This window comes from Oncorhynchus gorbuscha, linkage group LG01 (genome assembly GCF_021184085.1).
Source record: "Oncorhynchus gorbuscha isolate QuinsamMale2020 ecotype Even-year linkage group LG01, OgorEven_v1.0, whole genome shotgun sequence".
Lineage (NCBI taxonomy): Eukaryota > Metazoa > Chordata > Actinopteri > Salmoniformes > Salmonidae > Oncorhynchus > Oncorhynchus gorbuscha.
The window spans coordinates 45,050,258-45,071,754 of record NC_060173.1 but is presented as its reverse complement, the minus strand read 5'-3'; the positions used below and the strand labels follow the sequence as shown (position 1 = coordinate 45,071,754).

The window sequence follows — 21,497 nt, the reverse complement described above, 5'->3', positions numbered from 1 at the left end:
TTGATGAACTCCTATGAACTTCACATGTTGGTGTTCATGGGACTTTTTACATGGAAATACCCATCATCATTAATGTAAGGTGTTTCATATCACGCGGAGGCATAACAGCCTTGGAATGTGTGACATCAGTGAAAATATTGCTGCTCTTCCCCTCAAGGTCTAGCTGAACGATGATTACCTTTAATTCAATAGAGGGTATACCGATACCCACAGCTCAGATCTTCATCAGAGGGCCTACTTTTAGATTTTGCTCATACAACACTGTGGATGGTAAGTCCTTGGGGTTCTAAAATAATAAAATAACACATCGTTCCACCTTACCCATCCTCCTCCCATCCTTCCCCCTCCTTCCCTTCCCCAACTTCAACATGGTACACCAGCCCTCCAGTATCCCATCACCCCCTGTGAGTATCCAAGCTGTCGAGGCTGACTGGGCTCCGTCTCTCTTGCCAGAGCACGGTTGGAACAGATCCGGCCTCCGGGCCACAACCACTCCTCTACTCGAGCCCCTCGCAACTGTCATCTAAATGCTAAGCGCTTTGGAGCGCCGCGACGGTGGATCTTTTGTACACACTTTATCGCTTAGCACAGATAGTCTTCTTACAACATGTTTTAATGCTTAGTGAGCATGGAGCGTGCGGTGGTGTGTTGTGTTTCAGTGGCTGTCATCCAGATCTGGCAACACTGATTGGAGATGAACTGGGCTCATGTTTAAAGACCTCCACTGAGAGGCACAATCTGAGTATGCATAACTAGAACAAATATTGTCCTGGTTCAGTTTTTGCTACATGAGGACAATGGGGATTCCCCCCCCCCCCTAGAATCTGTTTGCTGGAGTCCTGGCGGGTTAGAAGAAGTGATCCGTTAGAAAGGGATCTTACAAATACGAATATACACTAGCAACTCAGCTCTGTTGAAAGATCTGCATGTCTCTGTAGGATCTGTAGGAGTATGTTGCCTCGTAAGGAGATGCCAACGCGGTGACATCTTTCAAATGATTGTGGACTTGCACCTCCAGAGAAGACACTCGCTCATTGCTGCGTCGCTGCCGACTGAGCTAATCGGCCATCTGCACCCTCTGGGGCTGAGAAATTTGGATGTCAGAGTTTATGAGAACATAAGCTAAACAGCCAGCCAGGCCTATACATTAAGATGAGTGTTGGGCGTGAGGCGAGTGATAGACTCCAGACAAGACGTAACATTTTTGTGTCAAATCCAGAGACAAACAAATCTCAGGGTGATCTGCCAAGTTGGCAGGATTCACTGGAGCACGAATGGTAGAATGTTCTCCCTCCCCTGCTCTCTCCTCTCTTCTCTTCTCACCCTCCTCTCTCAAGCACTAGCAGCCACTGACTGGGTGCCGCTTGGCAGCCGTGGGTGATAGGAAACATCTGCAGTAACTGAGTTAGTGTTCACTCGCCAGATAAAGAAAAGGGAGGGATTGTTTTCGGAGGAACTTTGTTATTGGCAGTAGAAGAGTCGTTTACACTAGAACAGATCTCAACCAGCCATGTATGTTTAGATATGAACATTCTGCAGATACTGTATTTTCTCTCAGTATGACACAATGTAGAAATTGCCTGAAACGCTGTCTTTTTATGTCTTTCAGCACTTATTTACTGTGGCCACCCTGAAGAGGCCTGAATGAAAAGGAGAGCGGACGGCGAGGGGATATGATTGTGCACTTCCTGCTCGGCAACTACAGGAAGTAATTGAGCTCTACAGGAAGTAAGGACAAACCCCTACAGTTATCCCTGTTATTTTTCTATTGTTTACTGTGCTACTCTGCACAAGTCTAGCTGGTAACACATTGAGCAGCAGCATTCAAGGACTGAATCTACTACAGATCCCCTGCAAATGTCCCTGTTCGTTTTCCATTGTGTTCCTATGACTATGATATAACTGTAAAGGCCTAGCTATCTCAAATCAAATAGCATTTCATTTGTCACATGCGCCGAATAGAACAAGTGCATTACTGTGAAATTCTTAGGATCCGTTTACCAAAAAGGCAATTAAAAAGTAAGAAAATGAGCAAATAGGTAAAACATGTGATAGTAACACAATAAAATAACAACATTCAGTATTTAGACTACTTGACTTTCTCCACATTCTGTTACGTTACACCCTTATTCTAAACTGGATTAAATAAAAATGTTCCTCTTTAATCTACACGCAATACCCCATCATGAAAAAGCGAAAACAGGTTTTTAGAAATGTTTGCAAATGTGTAAAAAAAAAGAAGCCATGATGTCGAAGGAATTGTGTCGAGGCATCTGGGGAAGAGTACATCAAATATATGCAGCATTGAGGTCCCCGAGAACACAGTGGCCTCCATCATTATTAAATGGAAGAGGTTTGGAACCACCAAGACTTCCTAGAGCATTCCGCCCGGCCAAACCTAGCAATCAGGAGAGAAGGGCCTTGGTCAGGGAGGTGACCAAGAACCCTATGGTAAGTTTGACAGAGCTCCAGAGTTCCTATGTGGAGATGGGAGAACCTTCAAGAAGGACAACCATCTCTGCAGCACTCCACCAATCAGTCATTTATGGTAGAGTGGCCAGACGGAAGCCACTCCTCAGTAAAAGGCACCTGGCAGCCCCATTGGAGTTTTCTGTATGGGACCTAAAGTATTCAGACCATGAAAAACAAGATTCTCTGGTCAGATGAAACCAAGATTGAACTCCTTGGCCTGAATGCCAATAGTCACATTGGGGGAGAACCTGGCACCATCCCTACTGTGAAGCATGGTGGTGGCAGCATCATGCTGTTGGGGATGTTTTTCAGCAGCAGGGACTGGGAGACTAGACAGGATCAAGGGAAAGATGAACGGAACAAAGTACAGAGAGATCCTTGGTGAATACCTGTACCCAGAGCACTCAGGGCCTCAGACTGGGGTGAAGGTTTATCTTCCTAAGCACACAGCCAAGACAACACAGAAGTGGCTTCTCTGAATGTCCTTGAGTGGCCCAGCCAGAGCCCGGACTTGAACCCAATCGGACTTCTCTGAAGAGACCTGAAAGCTGTGCAGCGAAGCTCTCCATCCAACCTGACCGAGCTTGAGGGGATCTGCAGAGAAGAATGGAAGAAACTCCCAAAATACAGGTATGCTTGTAACATCATACACAAGATGATTTGAGGCTGCATTCACTTCCAAAAGTCCTTCAACAAAGTACTGAGTAAAAGGTCTGAATTCTTATGTAATATGTGCAACACTTTATAAACATGTTTTGTTTTGCTTTGTCATTATGGGGTATTGTGTGTAGATTGATGAGGGGGAAAACCATTGAATACATTTTAGAATAAGGCTGTAATTTGAACTAAATGTAGAAAAAGTCAAGGGGTCTGAATACTTTCCAAATGCAGTGTAAAGGCTATATACAAGCAATACCAGTACCAAGACAGTCTACTGGGGCACAAGGTAGTTGGGGTGATTGATTATGTACACATAGGTTTGTTTAGTTGATTGATAGTGCTATGTACATGTAGGTAGGGGTTGAAAAGCAGAAAGTCCAGGTAGCCATCTGATGAACTGTTCAGCAGTCTTATGACTTTGGGGTAGAAGCTGTTCAGGAGCCTTTTGGTCCCAGACTTGGCGCTCCAGTACCGCTTGTCGTGCGGTAGCAGAGAGAACAGACCGTGACTTGGATAGCTGGTGTCTTTGGCAATTTTTAGGGCCTTCCTCTGACACCGCCTGGTATAGAGGTCCTGGATGACCGGTAGCTTGGCCCCCATTGATGTACTAGGCCGTATGCACTACCTTCTATAGTGTCTTGCGGTCGGATGCCGAGCAGTTGCCATACCAAGCGGCCAGCCAAGATGCTCTCAAGGGTGCAGCTGTAGAACCTTTTAAGGATCTTATACCCATGCCACATCTTTTCAGCTTCCTGAGGGGGAGAGGCATTGTAGTACCCTCTTCAGGGAGAGGCATTGTAGTACCCTCTTCAGGGAGAGGCATTGTAGTGCCCTCTTCAGAACTGTTTGGTCTGTTTGGACCATGATAGGTCCTTAGTGATGTGGACACAGAGGAACTTCCATCTCCACTACAGTCCCATTGTTGTGAATGGGGTTGTGCTCAGCCCTCCGTTTCCTGTAGTCCACGATCAGCTCCGTTGTCTTGCCGACGTTGTGAGAGAGGTTGCTGTTCTGGCACCACACTGCCAGGTCTCTGACCTCCTCCCTATAGGCTGTCTCATCGTACGACGGTGATCAGGCCGGCCACCGTCGTATTGTCGGCAAACTTCATGACGATGTTGGAGTCATGTGCAAACAGTTACTGAATACTGAATTCATAGCCATGCCGGATTTATAATTCGTATCTGAAGGGACGTTGAGTATCTTACAGGCTGACACTGCCTGAATCCAGTTAAATCCAAAGCCAGCATGATTCAGCAAGTCATGTAGACCAGCTGCCACCGATATCAGTGCTTGGAGTCAGAAAAGTCTCTTTTTATTTGGGCGTGTGAAGCTAGCAGGCTAGCTATATAAATAATTAAATGGAGCCAGTAATTGGCGGTTCTTGGTAATTAGGACCAAGCTGTCAGCTAGCTAAGTCATTGCCTCAGTCTGATGGCGCTGCAGAGAGGACAGTAATTGCTATTATCTGTGGGGGTCGTTGAGTGTTGACACAACAATAATCCCATCCTTAGCTGGGATATCAGGGTTTATGTTTACCGCCCCCATTTCAAGAAGGATTCACAGATATTGTAAAGGCTTTATATTTGGCCGTTTACACCTGCTATATCCATCAATGTCAATGCCCGGCCGGCCGCATCGGCAGTAGATCTTCAAGAAGGCAAGGCAGAACCTCGGCTCAGTTTAGAATTTTCTGCTTGGCGACTCTGAAAAGCTTGTCCATATTTTAATTAGTCAAACAGTTTGACTCTTTCCCTGCTAGTGGTGACGCCTCACTATAAACAGCATTATCAACCATCTCAGCGGGTTTTCTAATACCCCTGTAATCCTGTCATTTCATTCATGGATACCTCCAGGGTTATTTTGGGACCAGAGCGTATCTGCCTGCCTGTCTCTGCTCCTCTGTTTGAGAGATTGGATTCCCTCTCCTCAACCCCCCCCACCACACACACACACACACACACACACACACACACACACACACACACACACACACACACACACACACACACACACACACACACACACACACACACACACACACACACACACACACACACACACACACACACACACACACACCAAGGTGTTCACTCGACTCATGTCAGATTCACATAGATAGATGTGATGTCCAGACCTGACGTATATAGGGGACTGTGGTAGTACAGTACAGCATAGGGGAGAGTCCAAGGTCTTGGATGGATCACATGCTGGCTGAAATATGTGCTCCGGAGTTGCCCCATTGGCTTTCCAATGTGATTATGCACTTCACTTTCTTCACCTCTGAGTGCCCTACAGTAAATAAGCGCAACCCTTTTTACACCCCAGTTTTCTCAGATGCACTGAATATTTTCCTATACAGTCTGTTCCCACAGACCTAAATGATTTTGTAAACGGGGACAGTTGAAGGTAAGGTGGGTGGAGGGAAGGATTATAGAGGGAGGACAAAAACCATAGTCTGTGTTTCGCTGTGCAGTGCGTGTAAATTGCATTGGCTTTGAATTAAACATGTGGCACCTCTGCGCCCCGGGTGTGATGGACATTCAAACATATTGCTGGCAGAGAAAATGACTTTTTAAGTAGGCTATTTATGGGAAGATATTGTATTCATTTGATTCTAATAAAACATCCATTCCGCCCTGAGTGAATGGCATGAGGGAGCAGACGACAACTCTAGGTAATAATAGTCTGTGTCTGCTTCTCTCAACGAGGCTAGGGAGGATCGGGTCTCTACTGATATTGCTTTTCTTTGTACGGGAGCAGATAAAGGGATACGGTGTGAGCGAGTAATAAAGAAATATATCTGTTTTTATTGTGCTTCGTGACAGAGTTATGTTTGGAGGTAGTAAAGAGAGCTGGAACATGGCGTAAAATCATATTATGGCCCATTAGATGGGGCCGAGCTAAGCACTCCTCGCCGGGCGGCGACGGTAACCACGGCTCCATGGCAGAGGGTAATGGGGCCGGCACGTATTGTCTCTGATCTCCACTCCTGCTGCTTCGCCGATTGATTCGTCTACATTACCAGCACTCCATCTCCTGGGGAACTAATGCTGACCGTGGTCTTCACATCACTTTCCCAAAAGAGAGGAGGGGGGGCATGACGGACTCTAGTTTTGAAACTGTGAAAGTGCTATGGTTTCAGGTCTCACAGTTTGATGGATGTTTGACTTTGCTTAGTGAGGTATTTTTTACTTCTCCTTTGAAGGAGTTAATTTCCCTCTCTTTCAAGTGGACATGATGAACTGACCAGCCAACATATGGATGTGGTGAAGGATATCCTCCGTCGACCTCGTATCATTCCTCTTGTCTCTGTGGTGCTGGAGCTCCAGGGAGATGACCCTCTCCTCCACGGGACTTCCTTCTGTGGACATCATCATGGAGGGATGTCGAAGGAAGGTCCTGCTCTGGCTCACTTTTAAAGTGCACCTCTGGGAACCACTCCCAGGGCATGCCAAGCTGACTCAGGAATGTCCTATGGGGGTACTCCTGCCTCTCTGAGCCCCTCTACCTCTCCACCCCCACTCCGACCCACCAACCCCCTCGACCTCCAACCTCACGAGCTTAAAAAGACTGGCTGGCTTTGTGTGCAGGGGTGCAGTTTTTCTGCTCTCTTGGGCAGTCAAGGCCCTGGCTGCCTGTGAGTAATACGAAACAGCCAGACGAGGAATCCTAGGCATTCTGAATAGAACCAGATGTGTGTCCTCTCTGGCTCTCTCCTCTACTCTCTGTCTTGCTTGTGTGCCTTCCTCTCCTCCCAACCCCTCACCCTTCTCACCCCTGTGGGCAGCCAAGGCTTCATAAAAGACAGATCAAATGAGTCATTTGACAAGGCCACTGGCAGGCTAGTTTATGTTTCTATCTGAAGATCTCCTTTCCTGGATTATCAGTTGGAGCTGGATGCGTGTACATGTGTTGCTGTGATGGATACGGACCAGAGCAACAACACGTAACACAGACTCACTGCTGAGGTGTTCGTACACCGTCAAGACCGACTCGAGGATCCCTAATCTCAGTGGTTTTTCTCCCCTTCATAAGCGGGTTCAGTGGGAAATGGTGGTTAACCTTTCCAGCTCGTTGGACGGAGGCATGACCGGGGTCTCGTTGAAGGCCTTACTGCAAGTTGCATAGTTGGTGACCCTGGTTATGGAGGAGTTTTGGAAGTGACAACAAACAAAAGCTTAGCAGCAAAATCTATTTTCCTTCAGTCCAAACTGAAGAGTTTTTCTCATTTCTCAACAAAGCACTTGATTTGCACTTGTTTTGCTCGGTGTGTGTTGGAATGTGTGTGTGCCCTGCTGCTCGCATATTTATATCAGGCCACCATCAGTACAGGAAATGGAGAGCCTTTGCTTTGAAGTCCCTGCAGAGTTATGTTATTCTTCATCAGCAGAGGCAAGGCGTCAGACCCCCTCACCCTCTTCCCCTGCCTCCCTTACCCCCCTACTCAACAGCCCGCCTGGCAGAAGGGAGAACCAGTGGCCATTAACGTAGACAGAGAGCAAGTTGCCATTGCCATAGGGCACAAACTCACCGCTGCCACGCTCGCCTGAAAGGCTGAGAGGGCCGCGCTGCTGTCATACTCAGGCCTGTGTAATTGCTTTTTTTTCTCCCATGCAGCAAGTCAAACGTAAGATGTGGTGAAATGTAAGATTTGCCCTTGTCTGTCTCTGTTGCTCTCTCTCTCTTTCTCACTCTCTCTCTCTCCACACCTTCCTCCGTCCCCTTTCCCTCTCTCTCACTTTCTCTCGCTACTCACCCCAACTCCCCTCTCCCCCGCTCTTTCTCTCTCTCTCACCCCACTTTCCTCTCACCCCACTTTCCTCCCTCCCCTATCCCTCCTCGCTGTTCTTTCATGTCGGAGTGTGGAGATTAAATTAATTGGGTCACAGTTTAATAGTGATCCCCTATGGCTCGCCTGTGTATGTTGTGGAATGGGGACAGCGGCGGGCACTCCTCTCACCTGGTGTGGAAAATGAGGAACGCTGAGCCTCCGGTCCGTGGCACAGTGTAACTTCACGCTACCTGCACCCCCACCCTCTCCCACCCCCCCACCTCTAAGCAAATCAAGCAGCCCACCCCACCCCACACAAATAATCTCCCTACCCACATTTATATGGTTCAAAACATAATCCAGTGGAGTTCTGTCAGCTGGCTGACTGTGGTGTACGTTCATCATGCAGCTAGGCCTCAGATGGCTGGGCTAGTGATTCACTGGTGGGGTAACAGTATGGAGGGAGTTCTGGTTGAGTTCAGGTTGATCTTTGGATCTAGAAGCAGTGGGTCCAAATGAAGAGCCCTTTTAAATCTAATCTAATTTGATTTGTCACATTCTTCGTTAAAAAACAGGTGTAGACGAACAGGTCCCTTTCCAACAATGCAGAGTAAAGATACACTATGTGGCCAAAAGTATGTGGATGCCTGCTCGTCAAATGTCTCATTCCAAAAACATGGGCATCAATATGGAGTTGGTCCCCCATTTGCTGCTATAACAGCCTCCACTCTTCTGGGAAGGCTTTCCACTAGATTTTTGGAACATTGCTGTGGGAATGTTGGAACATTGCTGCAGGGACTTGCTTCCATTCAGCCACAAAAGCATTAGTGAGGTCGGGCACTGAGCCAGGGCAGCGTTCCAATTCATCCCAAAGGTGTTCGATGGGGTTGAGATCAGGGCTCTGTTTAGACCAGCCAAGTCCTTCCACACCGATCTCAACAAACAATTTCTGTATGGACCTTGCTCTGTGCACGGGGGCATTGTCATGCTGAAACAGGAAAGGGCCTCCCCCGAACTGTTGCCACAGAATCGTCAAGAATGTCATTGTATGCTGTAGCATTAAGATTTCCCTTCACTGGAACTAAGTGGCCTAGCCCAAATCAGGAAAAACAGCCCCAGACCATTTATATTCATCCACCAAACTTTACAGTTGGCACTATGCATTCGGGCAGGTAGTGTTCTCCTGGCATCTGCCAGACCCAGATTAATCTGTCGGACTGCCAGATGGTGAAGTGTGATTCATCACTCTAGAGAAATCATTTCCACTGCTCCAGAATCCAATGTACCGCCGAGCTGTACACCACTCCAGCCAAAGCTTGGCATTGCGCCTGGCAAACTTAGACTAGTGTGCGGCTGCTCAGCCAAGGAAACTCATTTCATGAAGTTCCCGATAAACAGTTATTGTGCTGATGTCGCTTCCAGAAGCAGTTTGGAACTCGGCAGTGAATGCTGCTACCGAGGACAGACGATTTTTACGCGCTACGCGCTTCAGCACTCAGTGGTCTCGTTCTGTGAGCTTGTGTGGCCTACCACTTCGCAGAGCCATTGTTGATCCTAGACGTTTCCACTTCACAATAACAGCACTTAGAGTTGACCGGGGCAGCTCGAGCAGGGCAGAAATTTGACGAACTGACTTGTTGGACGGTGCCACGTTGAAATTCACTGGGCTCTTCAGTACGGGGCCAAGAGTGTGCAAAGCTGTCATCAAGGCAAAGGGTGGCAACTTTGAAGAAACTCAAATATAAAATATATTTCTTTAACACTTTTGGCTACTACATGATTCCATATGTGTTATTTCATAGTGTTGATGTCTCCACTATTATTCTACAATGTAGAAAATAGTTCAAATAAAGAAAAACCCTTTGAGTAGGTCTGTCCAACCTTTTGATTGTACATACCGATGGCGAGGTGAAGTCGATGGCCAAAACACTGCAACATCGTCCATCCATTTAGGTAGGAGGCTTTCACAAAGTTTGCCCCACTTTCCCTTGCGACACACAGCTGCTTCTCCTCCGGCTGATCCCAGGCTGCTAGCAAGTCCCACATTCCCTGGCCTGGGTTATTATCTCCCAAGTGTGGTCCTCTGGAAAGTAGGCAGGCTCCCTTTGCAAGCACCTGCTGTGCAGCTTCCAGTCGGCATTGATGTAGTGCAGTGTCAATGACACGGAAGCGCTCCAGTTGTTATTGCGAAATAGTGCACCTGTTTCACCTCTAAAACATGGCATTTTTCAGCTCTGTTTCTTACATGGCATTTTGTATTTCTTGTCCAGAGTGGGAACCATCTTCTTGACTATTGAATCTGGGACCATGTCTTTTGCGATGGGTTACATTATGGCATCTGTTATTTCATTCCATCTGTGAGTGTGTTGCATAGGGAGTTGTTGTGTAATCACCGACATTGTGTGGTCACCGAAAATTACCGACATATGCAAAATTGCTTCGGTAGGACTTCGAAATGTAGGCGTCGGTCATTTTCAGTTTTATCGTCCCAGCTCTAGTGTGGCATCAGAATGCATGTTTGCACATGCTACACTACATGACCAGAAGTATGTGGACACCTGCTGGTTTAACATTTCATTCCAAAATCACGCGTCTTAATATGAATCCCGACAAACCATTTATGTATGGACCTTGCTTTGTGCATCGGGCATTGTCATGCTGTAACATTAAGATGTCCTTTCACTGGAGCTAAGGGGCCAAGACCGAACCATTAAAAATATCCCATTATCCCATTATTCCTCCTCCACCAAACTTTACAGTTGGCACTATGCATTCGGGCAGGTAGTGTTCTCCTGACATCCGCCAATAGCAGATTCGTCTGTTGGATTGCCAGATGGTGAAGCGTGATTCCTCACTCCAGAGAACGCTTTCCCACTGCTCCAGAGTCCAATGGCGACAAGCTTTACCACCACTCTAGCCGACACTTGCCATTGCGCATGGTGATCTTACGCTTGTGTGCGGATGTTGCGCATGGATGATGTTCTGATGTTCCTTCTAGAGGCAATTTGGACCTGCAAGTAGAGTCCAGTGTGTTTGTGTGTTGGGGTGTCAGTGTGGGTAGAGTCCAGTGTGTGTGTGTTGGGGTGTCAGTGTGGGTAGAGTCCAGTGTGTGTGTGTTGGGGTGTCAGTGTGGGTAGAGTCCAGTGTGTGTGTGTTGGGGTTTCAGTGTGGGTAGAGTCCAGTGTGTGTGTGTTGGGGTGTCAGTGTGGGTAAAGTCCAGTGTGTGTGTGTTGGGGTGTCAGTGTGAGTAGAGTCCAGTGTGTGTGTGTTGGGGTGTCAGTGTGGGTAGAGTCCAGTGTGTGTGTGTTGGGGTTTCAGTGTGGGTAGAGTCCAGTGTGTGTGTGTTGGGGTGTCAGTGTGAGTAGAGTCCAGTGTGTGTGTGTTGGGGTGTCAGTGTGGGTAGAGTCCAGTGTGTGTGTGTTGGAGTTTCAGTGTGGGTAGAGTCCAGTGTGTGTGTGTTGGGGTTTCAGTGTGGGTAGAGTCCAGTGTGTGTGTGTTGGGGTGTCAGTGTGAGTAGAGTCCAGTGTGTGTGTGTTGGGGTTTCAGTGTGGGTAGAGTCCAGTGTGTGTGTGTTGGGGTGTCAGTGTGAGTAGAGTCCAGTGTGTGTGTGTTGGGGTTTCAGTGTGGGTAGAGTCCAGTGTGTGTGTGTTGGGGTTTCAGTGTGGGTAGAGTCCAGTGTGTGTGTGTTGGGGTGTCAGTGTGGGTAGAGTCCAGTGTGTGTGTGTTGGGGTTTCAGTGTGGGTAGAGTCCAGTGTGTGTGTGTGTTGGGGTTTCAGTGTGGGTAGAGTCCAGTGTGTGTGTGTGTTGGGGTGTCAGTGTGGGTAGAGTCCAGTGTGTGTGTGTTGGGGTTTCAGTGTGGGTAGAGTCCAGTGTGTGTGTGTTGGGGTGTCAGTGTAAGAGAGTTAGTTCAAAACAGGGTAAAAGCAGGTAGTCCGGTAAGCTGTTTGATCATATATTTAGCAGTCCTGTTTAGCAGTCTTGTTTAGCAGTCTTGTTTAGCAGTCTTGTTTAGCAGTCTTGTTTAGCAGTCCTGTTTAGCAGTCTTGTTTAGCAGTCCTGTTTAGCAGTCCTGTTTAGCAGTCTTGTTTAGCAGTCTTGTTTAGCAGTCCTGTTTAGCAGTCTTGTTTAGCAGTCTTGTTTAGCAGTCCTGTTTAGCAGTCTTGTTTAGCAGTCTTGTTTAGCAGTCCTGTTTAGCAAGTCCTGTTTAGCAGTCTTGTTTAGCAGTCTTGTTTAGCAGTCCTGTTTAGCAGTCTTGTTTAGCAGTCCTGTTTAGCAGTCCTGTTTAGCAGTCTTGTTTAGCAGTCTTGTTTAGCAGTCCTGTTTAGCAGTCTTGTTTAGCAGTCCTGTTTAGCAGTCCTGTTTAGCAGTCTTGTTTAGCAGTCTTGTTTAGCAGTCTTGTTTAGCAGTCCTGTTTAGCAGTCCTGTTTAGCAGTCCTGTTTAGCAGTCTTGTTTAGCAGTCTTGTTTAGCAGTCCTGTTTAGCAGTCTTGTTTAGCAGTCCTGTTTAGCAGTCCTGTTTAGCAGTCTTGTTTAGCAGTCTTGTTTAGCAGTCCTGTTTAGCAGTCCTGTTTAGCAGTCTTGTTTAGCAGTCCTGTTTAGCAGTTCTGTTTAGCAGTCCTGTTTAGCAGTCTTGTTTAGCAGTCTTGTTTAGCAGTCTTTTTTAGCAGTCCTGTTTAGCAGTCTTGGTTAGCAGTCTTGGTTAGCAGTCCTGTTTAGCAGTCTTGGTTAGCAGTCTTGTTTAGCAGTCCTGTTTAGCAGTCTTGTTTAGCAGTCCTGTTTAGCAGTCCTGTTTAGCAGTCTTGTTTAGCAGTCCTGTTTAGCAGTCTTGTTTAGCAGTCCTGTTTAGCAGTCCTGTTTAGCAGTGTTATGGTTTGGGGGTAGGAGCTTTTGAGGATCCTATTGGTTCCAGACTTGGTGCATTGGTACTGATTGCCGTGCAGTAGCAGAGAGAACATTCTATGGCTTGGGTGGCTGGAGTCTTTGACAATTTGTTGGGACCTTCCTCTGACACTGCCTGGTATAAATGTCCTGGATTGCAGGGATCTCGGCCCCAGTGATCTGCTCTCTATGTTGCGCTTTACGGTCGGGTACCTTGCAGTTTTTGTACCGAGCGGAGATGCAGCCGGTCAAGATGCTCTCAATGGTGCAGATCTAGAACTTTTTGAGGATCCGAGGGCCCATGTCAAATCCTTTTAGCTTCCTGAGGGGGAAGAGGCGCTTATCTACCACCACAACACCCTCTCTCCCTCTTTCCATCCTCTCTCCCCATCTCTCACCCCCTTTCTCCCTCTCGCTCTCTCTCTCTCCCTCTCGCACAATTTCTCTCACACTCACTCACTCACTCTCTCACTCCCTCTCATTCTCACTCTCTATTTCCCTCTCTCCTTCTCTCTCCCTCTTTCCCTCTCTCCTTCTCTCTCCCTCTTTCCCTCTCTCCTTCTCTCTCCCTCTTTCCCTCTCTCCTTCTCTCTCCTTCTCTTTCCCTCTCTCCTTCTCTCTCCTTCTCTTTCCCTCTCTCCTTCTCTCTCCTTCTCTTTCCCTCTCCTTCTCTCTCCCTCTTTCCCTCTCTCCTTCTCTCTCCTTCTCTTTCCCTCTCTCCTTCTCTCTCCCTCTTTCCCTCTCTCCTTCTCTCTCCCTCTTTCCCTCTCTCCTTCTCTCCCTCTTTCCCTCTCTCCTTCTCTCTCCTTCTCTCCCTCTTTCCCTCTCTCCTTCTCTCTCCTTCTCTCCCTCTCTCCTTCTCTCTCCTTCTCTCTCCTCTCCCTCTCTCCTTCTCTCTCCTTCACTTTCCCTCTCTCCTTCTCTCTCTCTCTTTCCCTCTCTCTCTCCTCCTTTCCCTCTCTCCTTCTCTCTCCCTCTCTCCCTCTCTCCCTCTCTCCCTCTCTCCCTCTCTCCTTCTCTCTCCCTCTTTCCCTCTCTCCTTCTCTCTCCCTCTTTCCCTCTCTCCTTCTCTCTCCCTCTTTCCCTCTCTCCTTCTCTCTCCCTCTTTCCCTCTCTCTCTCTCCTTCTCTCTCCTTCTCTCTCCTTCTCTCTCCCTCTTTCCCTCTCTCCCTCTTTCCCTCTCTCCTTCTCTCTCCCTCTTTTCCTCTCTCTCTCTCCTTCTCTCTCCCTCTCTCTCTCTCCCTATCTCCTTCTCTCCTTCTCTCCCTCTCTCCTGCTCTCTCCTTCTCTCTCCCTCTCCTTCTCTCTCCTTCTCTCTGTTTCTAACCCCCGCCTGGCTGTCTGATTTATGGTCCTGGGGAGGTAATGAGTCAGAACCGGCGGATTTGTGTCTGTGGTGTTGTGACCGGAGCAGTGCCGGCTCATTGGGCCTGCCCCCTCCACCTTCCTTCTCCTCTACTCCTCTCCTCCTTCCCTCCTCTGTTCCTGTTCTCCTTCCTTCCCTGGACCAAGCAGAACAGGGCTTTAGGGTCCTTGCTCTCCAAACCCATCCATCTCCATCCCTCCATCCGCCAGATGGACGGCTACAGGGGCACAGTGTCACCTCCAGACCGCGCCGAACGTCTCCTCTCCTCTGCCCTCCCCCAACCCGCCTTTCCTCCCTCCCTTCCTTCACCCCACACCCCTCTTACATCTTCTCTGCCCCCTCCCTTCATCCCTATCTCCCTGTTTCCCTTCTTTCCATAACCTGAGCCGTCACTGTTGACCGAGCCCCCCCCACCCCGACTGTGACTGGGTACCGTGTGGCCCACTAGCTCTGCAGGAACTGTGTTAATTAGTACGGGAGCCTGAAGACCGAGATGCGTTATCATTACAACACTCCCTACTCACTCCCTATCTCTCACCCCCTTGCACCCTCTCGCTCTTTCTCACCTCTCCTCTCTGTTTCTCTCTCCCTCTCTCTGGAAAGTGCTCCCATCCCGTTGGCTTAGCCATGTTTGTGGAGGATGTCGTGCCAGCTGTCTATGTATGGACCACTGCCAGTCTCCCATGCCTTCCGCCCGTTCCGTTGTTGTTATCCCCTTGTGATCACTCGGTTATTTCCATCTATTTCCATGCGTTTATCTGTTTGTCGGAGTTGTTGTCTACCGAGGCTAGTGTCTGTGCTGCTGTTGTCTTTTGGAAAGGCAGAGTGCGGGACGATAGCGACAGCTCTCTCTGGTGTGTACTGGAGGCCCCAAGATGGGGCAGAGAGGATAGTTCCCGGGTCTGCAGTCTGTGCCCACCGTGCCATGCCAACTCTGCAATCTGTGACGGGTGTGTCATACACAGAACAGACACTATTCCCCCTACGCATCACACCCACATTTGGCTTCTGCAAGGGCCTGAAAAAGGCACAGGAATAGACAAAGAAAGCTTTATCTCCAAAGCACAATGACATCTTCATCAATACAACTTTCAAGAATGAAAATCTGTCATTAGTCAGTACGGAAGTGTATCCATCCAGCTGAGCAGTCTCTGTCAGCCATCACTCTTGATTGACTTCTTCGCGGTATATGAGAAACTACCTAGACTGAGAATTACAAAGTAACTCGACTGGAGCAACCAGACACATTGTACACGCTTCACACTTTTGGAATGATTTCATTCCATGCATTGGACCAGTAGTCTGAAGACATGGCTGTCTGTCTTATGTGACCCAGTAGATCTGCTGCTCATGTCAGTCAGTCAGTCATGCTGAGAGGAAGTTTAGTTTTTCTGCTGTGTATCTATCAAGTGCTGAGCAAGCTGTCCCGCTCCCCCTCGCCCCCGGTGAGCACTGTAAAACTAAAACTCCCCTGCACTCCGTTTGACCCCGGCCTCCTCTGAGGTGCCGGGGAGAGCCAAGAGTGTAAAGTGGACGCATGCCAAATAAAGACATGAAATCTGTCTCCTGTAAAAAAAATATTTAAAAAAGAACCTGTCATTTTTCTCTGTCTGTCTCCTCTGTGCTCCCGACCTCACAGCAGCAGCACCCTGGCCTGCTTCATAAATTGAGCTCAGTTGGCCTTTAGATGGTATCAATTAATCTACTCTGGCAATGTTTTACGAGCGACACACTCCGGCAAGGCAAATTGTGGCTTTAAAAAACGTCCATACAAGACACATTTCCATGTCATTAGTTTTCTCCCCTCAGTCATTGGGTTCCGTTACAGTTGAGAGGGAGGGAGGCAGGGAGAGAGGGAGAGAGAGAGAACCACCTCCCACTCTACAGGCTGCCAGTTGGTCTGGCTAGTTGTCCTTTCCTCTAGGGTTTTCTCACAGACGTTTAGTTGTAGATATCCTCTGACTGATGCGCCACTTTGATACTCTTGTTAGAGCTGCTGAATTCTCCATTAGGGATTTTGTCTTGTTCTATAGGCCCCCCCGGTGCCCCGATACTGATGCCCCTCAGAGACGAGTGGAGGAGGATAGAGGAGTTGAAGAGGGTTCTCTCTGATCTCACTCTGCCTCACTGAGAACCATCTGTCTGGGATGTGTTTGGACCTAGCCAACGTTCTGCATTCTGTGTGTTTGCACTAGCAAATATATATAACTGTGTGTATATAGTTATATATACATACAGTTGAAGTCGGAAGTTTACATACACTTAGATTGGAGTCATTAACTCTTGTTTTTCAACCACTCAATAAATGTCTTGTTAAATATAAATAACTGTAGTTTTGGCAAGTCGGTTAGGACATCTACTTTGTGCATGACAAAAGTCATTTTTCCAACAATTGTTTACAGACAGATTATTTCACTTACAATTCACTGTATCACAATTCCAGTGGGTCAGAAGTTTACATACACTAAGTTGACTGTGCCTTTAAACAGCTTGGAAAATTTCAGAAGATTATGCCATGGCTTTAGAAGCTTCTGATAGGCTAATTGACATAATTTGAGTCAATTGGAGGTGTACCTGTGGATGTATTTCAAGGCCTACCTTCAAACTCAGTACCTCTTTGCTTGACATCATGGGAAAATATAAAGAAATCAGCCAAGACTTCAGAAAAATAAATGGTTGACTTCCACACGTCTGGTTCATCTGTAGACCTGCACAAGTCTGGTTCACAAGGTACCACATTCATCTGTATAAACAATAGCACTCTAGTATAAACACCATGGGACCATGCAGCCGTCATACCGCTCAGGAAGGAGACGCGTTCTGTCTCCTAGTGATGAACGTACGTTGGTGTGAAAAGTGAAAATCAATCCCAGAACAACAGCAAAGGACCTTGTGAAAATGCTGGAGGAAACCGGTACAAAAGTATCTATATCTACAGTAAAACGAGTCCTATATCGACATAACCTGAAAGGCCGCTCAGCAAGGAAAAAGCCACTGCTCCAAAAACTCCATTAAAAAGCCAGACTACGGTTTGCAATTGCACATGGGGACAAAGATCGTACTTTTTGGAGAAATGTCCTCTGGTCTGATGAAACAAAAATAGAACTGTTTGGCCATAATGACCATTGTTATGTTTGAAGGAAAAAGTGGGAGGCTTGCAAGCCCGAAGAACACCATCCCAACCGTGAAGCACGGGGGTGGCAGCATAATGTTGTGGGAGTGCTTTGCTGCAGGAGGGACTGGTGCACTTCACAAAATAGATGACATCATGAGGTAGGAACATTATGTGGATATATTGAAGCAACATCTCAAGACATAAGTCAGGAAGTTAAAGCTTGGTCGCAAATGGGTCTTCCAAATGAACAATGACCCCAAGCATACTTCCAAAGTTGTGGCAAAATGGCTGAAGGACAACAAAGTCAAGGTATTGGAGTGGCCATCACAAAGCCCTCACCTAAATCCCATATCATTTTTTTGGGCAGAATCGAAAAAGAATGTGTGAGCAAGGAGGCCTACAAAACCTGACTCAGTTACACCAGCTCTGTCAGGAGGAATGAGCCAAAATTCACCCAACTTATTGCTGGAAGCTTGTGGAAGGCTACCTGAAACGTTTGACCCAAGTTAAACAATTTAAAGGCAATGCTACCAAATACTAATTGAGTGTATGTAAACTTCTGACCCACTGGGAATGTAATGAAAGGAACAAAAGCTGAAATAAATAATTCTCTCTACTATTATTCTGACATTTCACATTCTTAAAATAAAGTGGTGATCCTAACTGACCTAAGACAGGGAATTTTTACTAGGATTAAATGTCAGGAATTGTGAAAAACTGAGTTTAAATGTATTTGGCTAAATCTAAAATATTATAACTGATGAAGATGTAGATGAAGGCAGGGTAAAGTGACTAGACATCAGGATAGATAATAATAATAAGGTATTTGAGGTAGATATGTACATGAAGGCAGGGTAAAGTGACTAGACATCAGGATAGATACTAATAATTAGGTATTTGAGGTAGATATGTACATGAAGGCAGGGTAAAGTGACTAGACACCAGGATAGATACTAATAATTAGGTATTTGAGGTAGATATGTACATGAAGGCAGGGTAAAGTGACTAGACACCAGGATAGATACTAATAATAAGGTATTTGAGGTAGATATGTACATGAAGGCAGGGTAAAGTGACTAGACATCAGGATAGATAATAATAAGGTATTTGAGGTAGATATGTACATGAAGGCAGGGTAAAGTGACTAGACATCAGGATAGATACTAATAATAAGGTATTTGAGGTAGATATGTACATGAAGGCAGGGTAAAGTGACTAGACATCAGGATAGATACTAATAATTAGGTATTTGAGGTAGATATGTACATGAAGGCAGGGTAAAGTGACTAGACATCAGGATAGATACTAATAATAAGGTATTTGAGGTAGATATGTACATGAAGGCAGGGTAAAGTGACTAGACATCAGGATAGATAATAATAAGGTATTTGAGGTAGATATGTACATGAAGGCAGGGTAAAGTGACTAGACATCAGGATAGATAATAATTAGGTATTTGAGGTAGATATGTACATGAAGGCAGGGTAAAGTGACTAGACATCAGGATAGATAATAATTAGGTATTTGAGGTAGATATGTACATGAAGGCAGGGTAAAGTGACTAGGCATCAGGATAGATACTAATAATAAGGTATTTGAGGTAGACATGTACATGAAGGCAGGGTAAAGTGACTAGGCATCAGGATAGATAATAATAAGGTATTTGAGGTAGATATGTACATGAAGGCAGGGTAAAGTGACTAGACATCAGGATAGATAATAATAAGGTATTTGAGGTAGATATGTACATGAAGGCAGGGTAAAGTGACTAGACATCAGGATAGATAATAATAAGGTATTTGAGGTAGATATGTACATGAAGGCAGGGTAAAGTGACTAGACATCAGGATAGATAATAATAAGGTATTTGAGGTAGATATGTACATGAAGGCAGGGTAAAGTGACTAGGCATCAGGATAGATACTAATAATAAGGTATTTGAGGTAGATATGTACATGAAGGCAGGGTAAAGTGACTAGACATCAGGATAGATAATAATAAGGTATTTGAGGTAGATATGTACATGAAGGCAGGGTAAAGTGACTAGACATCAGGATAGATAATAATAAGGTATTTGAGGTAGATATGTACATGAAGGCAGGGTAAAGTGACTAGACATCAGGATAGATAATAATAAGGTATTTGAGGTAGATATGTACATGAAGGCAGGGTAAAGTGACTAGACATCAGGATAGATAATAATAAGGTATTTGAGGTAGATATGTACATGAAGGCAGGGTAAAGTGACTAGACATCAGGATAGATAATAATAAGGTATTTGAGGTAGATATGTACATGAAGGCAGGGTAAAGTGACTAGACATCAGGATAGATAATAATAAGGTATTTGAGGTAGATATGTACATGAAGGCAGGGTAAAGTGACTAGGCATCAGGATAGATAATAATAAGGTATTTGAGGTAGATATGTACATGAAGGCAGGGTAAAGTGACTAGACATCAGGATAGATAATAATAAGGTATTTGAGGTAGATATGTACATGAAGGCAGGGTAAAGTGACTAGGCATCAGGATAGATACTAATAATAAGGTATTTGAGGTAGACATGTACATGAAGGCAGGGTAAAGTGACTAGACATCAGGATAGATAATAATAAGGTATTTGAGGTAGACATGTACACGAAGGCAGGGTAAAGTGACTAGGCATCAGGATAGATACTAATTAGGTATTTGAGGTAGATATGTACATGAAGGCAGGGTAAAGTGACTTCACATCAGGATAGATCCTAATTAGGTATTTGAGGTAGATATGTACATGAAGGCAGGGTAAAGTGACTAGGCATCAGGATAGATACTAATAATAAGGTATTTGAGGTAGATATGTACATGAAGGCAGGGTAAAGTGACTAGACATCAGGATAGATAATAATAAGGTATTTGAGGTAGATATGTACATGAAGGCAGGGTAAAGTGACTAGACATCAGGATAGATAATAATAAGGTATTTGAGGTAGATATGTACATGAAGGCAGGGTAAAGTGACTAGGCATCAGGATAGATACCAATTAGTTATTAGAGGTAGATATGTACATAAAGGCAGGGTAAAGTGACTAGGCATCAGGATAGATACTAATTAGGTATTAGAGGTAGATATGTACATGAAGGCAGGGTAAAGTGACTTGACATCAGGATAGATACTAATTAGGTATTTGAGGTAGATATGTACATGAAGGCAGGGTAAAGTGACTTGACATCAGGATAGATACTAATTAGGTATTTGAGGTAGATATGTACATGAAGGCAGGGTAAAGTGACTTGACATCAGGATAGATACTAATTAGGTATTTGAGGTAGATATGTACATGAAGGCAGGGTAAAGTGACTAGGCATCAGGATAGATAATAATAATTAGGTATTAGAGGTAGATATGTACATGAAGGCAGGGTAAAGTGACTAGACATCAGGATAGATACTAATTAGGTATTTGAGGTAGACATGTACATGAAGGCAGGGTAAAGTGACTAGACATCAGGATAGATAATAATAATAAGGTATTTGAGGTAGATATGTACATGAAGGCAGGGTAAAGTGACTAGACATCAGGATAGATAATAATAATTAGGTATTTGAGGTAGACATGTACATGAAGGCAGGGTAAAGTGACTAGACATCAGGATAGATAATAATAATAAGGTATTTGAGGTAGATATGTACATGAAGGCAGGGTAAAGTGACTAGACATCAGGATAGATAATAATAATTAGGTATTTGAGGTAGATATGTACATGAAGGCAGGGTAAAGTAACTAGGCATCAGGATAGATAATAATAATAATAATAAGGTATTTGAGGTAGACATGTACATTAATGTTTACTCTGATTAAATGTCAGTATTTGTGAAAAACTGAGTTTAATTGTATTTAAGGTAAGGTGTATGTAAACTTCTGACTTCAACAGTATATATATATATAAATATATATATATATGTATATGTATATGTATATATATTTGTATATGTATATATATATATGTATATGTATATATATGTATATGTATATGTATATGTATATATATGTATATGTATATATATGTATATGTATATGTATATGTATATGTATATATATATGTGTATATGTGTATATATATGTATATGTATATATGTATATGTATATATATATATGTATATGTATATATATATGTATATATATATGTATATACACACACACATACACACAGTGCCAGTCAAGCCACTCATACTCGTTCCAGGGTTTTTCT

General features: G+C 45.2%; 1 protein-coding gene across 3 annotated transcripts in view; it reads left to right on the top strand.

The window, feature by feature from the left end:
- Positions 1–21,497, top strand: part of plxnb2b (plexin b2b) — a 198,274-nt gene that overhangs the window by 57,965 nt on the left and 118,812 nt on the right. For all 3 annotated transcript variants that reach the window (XM_046354171.1, XM_046354180.1, XM_046354188.1), the window contains exon 2: positions 1,610–1,728. The gene's annotated coding sequence lies outside the window, so the exon portion shown is untranslated. The remainder of the gene's footprint in view (positions 1–1,609; positions 1,729–21,497) is intronic.